At 33.4% G+C, this 5,692-nt stretch overlaps 1 long non-coding RNA gene across 1 annotated transcript; it reads right to left on the bottom strand.

The window, feature by feature from the left end:
• Positions 1-279: 279 nt before the first annotated feature.
• LOC128559841 (uncharacterized) lies at positions 280-4,216 on the bottom strand. Its single transcript, XR_008372676.1, has 3 exons — positions 4,107-4,216; positions 3,571-3,666; positions 280-1,520 (listed from the first exon to the last, which is right to left on the bottom strand). It is a non-coding gene; the product is annotated as an uncharacterized LOC128559841 (long non-coding RNA).
• Positions 4,217-5,692: the final 1,476 nt, after the last annotated feature.

The raw sequence follows: 5,692 nt of genomic DNA, 5'->3' as shown, positions 1-5,692 counted from the left end.
AAGTTCATCATGACCCTCTTGTTTTTATGTATACTGTTCTATAACCTTGGAATATGGCAGAGATATAGAGTTTGAGAACTTTTGCCGATAAAAAAAGTATGATGTAAAAACACCAGTGTTGTTTTGCAGGCGTTGCTGCACTATGTTCCTTTATTTGTATAGGCCGGTCATATTACCACATATTATGTCAAAAGGTTAAACAAATTCCAACATGAAATGTTTTTATTGTTTTATAATCTTTAAATATTACAGCATTTTAGAAAAAAGTCCTCAAAAAAATTCCCATTGGAAAATGTAAAAAAAATGAGATTATGAAGGTCACCCTCATTGAAATTGAATGATTCAGACGAATCAAGAGGTTCATTCATTAGGTAACATACTTTAGCTTAAACCTATGCGTTGGTTTATTTCTTCAATCATAAGCATTGATTATATAAAATATCATTTAATTAAAGCTGATACTAAACTATGTTGTAACTTTTACTAATAAATGCATTAATTTACACTATAGATTTACCCCACCCATCAGTTTTATTTGTGTTGGGTTTAACGCCATTTTTTCAACAGTATTTCAGTTATGTAACGGCGGTCAGTTAACCTAACCAGTGTTCCTGGATTCTGTACCAGTACAAACCTGTTCTCCGCAAGTAACTGCAAACTTCCCAACATGAATCAGAGGTGGAGGATGAATTATTTCAACACAATATCTTATCAAATCGTCAAGGAGAACATACGACCCGCCCGAGGATCCAATTCACGACCCCGCGATCCGTAGATCGGTGCTCTCCCTAATGAGCTAAGCGGGCGAGTCCACCCATCAATAAAACGTGCATGCAATATCTTTAAACTATTTCCTTGAAACTCGCACTAAATGTAACAAATGTTATATTAATATCAACAACAGTATAATAAAAAAAAAAACATTAAGGAAAAGAATCCCAGATCAACAGTGACTGTACTACAGTATATATAGAAAAGGTCACCACAGTAAAATGTTAAAACTGTTTTAAAATCGACACTTAACTACAATTTTCAGCTAACAGCAAATGTACACAAAGCAACGACACTAAACTACAATTTTCAGCTAACAGCAAATGTACACAAAGCCGTAATGTACAAAAATAAAAGCACTGTGAGGACAAAACTTTGCGATGCGATATACTGTCAAATTATGCTCTATAATAAAGTTAATATGTTGTCCTTAGTAATAAGACATGGTTCTTTAAAACATGTTAACTGTAAATTCAATAGTTGGAAAAACCTTTCATTGCTCTCTCAAGATTATAAAAGTCAGTTAAGTTAATGTCATGACATCTACAGCCATTCCATTAGAGCAACCTGTGCCAAGGAATAAGTTTATCACCACGTTTGTACCATCCCCATTCAAGAGGGTTTGTTTCCCTTTCAACCCATGAGCTTTATTTTTGGCTGCAGAAATAAACTCTGTACACCCTTTTTCACCCAATGTTGCTATTTTACGTTCGTCTTTCACGTCGCAAATAACACACTTCTCCTCATCACTGAAAAGGGAAACGTTAATGTTGAATTATAAGGTGTATCAACAAATCTTCATAAGAAAATTATATGCACTGGTATTTAAAGTATTTAAGGGGACGCATACTTTGAAATTAGAAAAAAGTGGGTGGGGTATTATAAAATTTACCTGCAAAAAAGTACAAGGTTTTGGTAAATGAAATGAATACTGTTTCAACTGTTATAAGTACACAAAGGATTGCTCACTAAAATAAAAATGAGAAAAACTGAAACAAGAAAGTTATTGTTGAATTACATAAGACTTCTTGTGTACATTCAAAGTCAACAATTAAGACTTTCTGGTGCGAAAATAATAGTGCTTCACTTTGTCCAAACATTTATCAATGTCCTACAGATTCTAATTTAAAGAAAGAATGTGAAATAAGTTCACTGTCTTGCTTTTCATTTGGCATATGTGAGCTAAAACACATTATTTAGTTTGTTTACAAAGTAGTGCATAAGAAAAGATACGGTGGTCAAGGAATGCCACATTCCAAAACTAAAAGAGTATATTCCCCTTAATACATTAAACATTTATCGTTACAGAAGTCTAGTGGCTTACAATAAAGGCCTAGAAATGTTGCCATTATTAATTTTTAACTTGGTATTCATGAACTACAATGCACTTAAATATCAAAACACATTCAACAAACTTTTGAAAATGTACTGTCTTAAAAATCCCTAAAATAAAGTATGAAATTTGGTTGAGAGGTCCAATCAATGTGTATATGTGCAAAAGCAACATTCTAATCTTGTTCACAGAAGTTACTAATACACAGCAGGAATGTCAATGATCAAAACTGGACGAATATACAGTTATCCTCACTTAAATGTCATTTATAATTTGTCCTTGAATTCTCCACCATACTTTTCATAACTCTGTTTGCACGAGTTGCACGAGAATGCTGTCATTCACGTAAAAAAATGGGGTCAAATAAGTTGTAAATGCAATATCATGTAAACGTAATTAATGGATTATGCAGTTCAAGATAAACTTTACCTCATAACGTAACGAACATGTATAATGTTGTAACAACAACTTTACTTACACTGATTTAAGTAGCAGTCGGTTTATAAGTGACTTTATTGATTCATTTTGTGTTTTGTTATTGTTGTCAAAAGTATAACGGAAGTGCCTCACAACTCAAAGCGGATACCAGTTTGATGCGCAAAGTAGTCCACTGTAAGTAATATTTTTTGACAAATGCCCACACAAATTAATAATTTTCTAATATTAAAGACGAATATCTGAATAGGATTCATTATTTGATAAGAAATTATAATCATCGACATGTTTTTTTTTAAAAATCGTACACGTGCTGACACCTAAGTTGTCTCCCATTGTTTATTAGAGTTACCTTTCGTCCGGCGCAGTAATACATTTGCAGTGAATCGCCGAGAAGTCGTGGGAAAATTAAAAACCATGTAAACAAACTAAAATTAACCACCTTTTCAAGATGAATTTCAAGTGATCGACATTATGCATTTAACCTGCCTGACCTGTGTAGCATCTTAGATATCTGTTCTAAGGTATTCATTGTGTAGAATGTCATGTTATGCCCTTGCAATGCTAATCCCACTCTGATTTTTTTGTTTACATTTTTTATCAATGAGAAATATGGCGTCCATCCCGAGATGAACTGACGTGGCGTTAAATTTTGACATGTTTAAGCAAACCTGGTGTGTTAGAAAGAAAATCTCATCCCTTCAACATTATTTGGAACACTGTTATTGTAAAAAACCTGTTTTTTCCTTATACAAAAGCTTAATATTTTGTGTTGAATGTACTTTCACAAACACCTCTGTTTTCCTATTACATTCATAGTACCACATCCTTATCCACAAAATACTGAATATTACAGGTGTCCATCAGTATTATATCAGTTTAGGAATATGTTTTTTATTTTCCCACCATCGATTTCTTGAATATGCACCCCTTCCGCATTGCTGTATGAACTGTGAATGTAGCAATATGCGTCCCCTTAAAACAATTTTGTAAAAACCAAATGTTACAAATCCAAATAGCAAGGGTTTTACCTCATGATGAAATCCAGTAAACGCCAGATAAATAGTATAGCAACACTTTCAACAGTAAAAAACTTGTTTCTTCTAGTAGCACGTATGAACTTTGATCTGAAAATAACAAAAATGATCCTATAACAATGACATTTAAAATAGTCAGTATTTTTGAAAAAAATATACCTCTACTACTTAGAAATACAAAATGGGTGCATTTAAGTACATTTTTATGAATTCATTTTTAAACCTCTTTATTATGACACAAACACGCTTCCGTATATCTATTTTCTATGCATAACCCATGTGACCGATTAAAATTTTCTAGACCGTTTTCACAATAAGCTATCGTTGACAATTCTAATACTGAGTACCACTAACACTTACATTGCATACCGGTCTGTGAATCAGTACATGTTTTGAATAAAACACTTTGTCGTATTGAACTTCGCGGAAACCCATGAAAATCAAACAGCCATGATAACTATATAATTTAATATTGCATTTACCTAGTAAAGGACTTTTGACATACTTCAGTCAAAAATGTTTTTACTTACCATGCACGATTCACTCGACAATAACCAGTAATTCGTCGAACAGAGTGGTGTTCCACACAATTTGACAGCAAACTCTGATGTTTACTTCTTACCGGAAGTAGAGAAAAAATAGCACACGGTGCATGATAACAGTTCTTTTTGCCCAGATCTCAGAGAATTTCTCTTTTTCCCCTAATCCATGCATGTAATTTTATGACCATTTAATGGACATCAGTTAATCAAAAGCTGTTCATTCAGACAAGGTGCGAATTGATATGATCAGTGGCAATGCCTCACCTAACTATGGTCTAAGAAACCACTGCACGGCTATCCTGTCTGCAAAAATAAGACTGACCAGATACATGATTTTATAATTTATTTATTCACTTGTTGAAACTTAAGATGCCAACAATGAGACACATTTGCTTTCCAGTCTGTCTGAGTACAGACTGTTCAAATGCATGGAAAATACTTGAATTTAATAGTACTTGATTTTGTTTTTTTCTTTCCGAACACAGCACTGTTTTTAAAAATAATCATAACATAATAAATTTAGGCAGCATAAAGTTACTGGAATTATAGCTGTAAAAAATATAAAAAAGATTTTAAAGATGGTATATAAAGTTTTATGGTACATCCAACTTCATTTGTATGTACAAAGAATGATCGAATAGCCTGCTACACTCTTGAACTCCACCTTTGGTCCTTATAAAGCCTCTATCTTCATATGGTATACAATTAATGTAATTGTTTTTGTATAAGCATGAAACTGTATTTTATGGCATTTCCATACTTTCTTTAGTCAATACGCAGTACATCATGTTTCTCTAGCAAGTCTTACCTAATTATATTTGAAATTCAGTTGGTTCGAACTACCTATGTCTCGAAGAAATTCCCATTGGCCAAGCAAGTCGGAGCACTTGAACAAAGTTGGACTGTACTATATATTCGCTGAACAATTATTAAATTATAGATGAATATTTACTGGTACATCACAGTATCAAAACTTTCAAAACAGCAACATACATGTTTTTGTTCTTCAAAATAATGTAAACTACGTAAATTATGTGTATCATAAGGATATTTCATTCTTAATTTTTATCAGAATTCGCTCATCTGACTTTGACTGTTCGACCATAATTATATATGACACGTTAGATCATGAATGGTTACATCTGTGTTAAGTATAAACTAGTGGCCCGTAAAAGTTACCTAGAGCCGCCATTTGGACAAATTTGGGAGAAAACTGCTAGTAACTTTACAATAATGCCACATACCAAGTTTGATGAAGTTCCGTGCAGTGGTTCGCGAGGAGAACTTGTTTCAAGGTATTTCTAATTTTAACTCTAGTGGCTGCTGAAAGAGGCCAAAATCCATATTTTGAACATACTTCAGAGAAGACCTTATTATGACGCTACAGAGCAAGTTTGATGAAGATCCATCGAGCAGTTCAAGCGATAAGTGAGTTTAAAGGTAATACTATTTCTAGCTCTAGCGGCCCACTGAAATGGGGCGAGTGCCACCACTGGAAGTATTTTTGCAGAAGACCTTATAATAATGCTTCAAACCAAGCTTGCTGAAGATCCATCAGGCGATTTTTTAGAAGA

This window comes from Mercenaria mercenaria, chromosome 10 (assembly GCF_021730395.1).
Source record: "Mercenaria mercenaria strain notata chromosome 10, MADL_Memer_1, whole genome shotgun sequence".
Lineage (NCBI taxonomy): Eukaryota > Metazoa > Mollusca > Bivalvia > Venerida > Veneridae > Mercenaria > Mercenaria mercenaria.
This window is presented reverse-complemented; position numbering and strand designations above follow the sequence as displayed.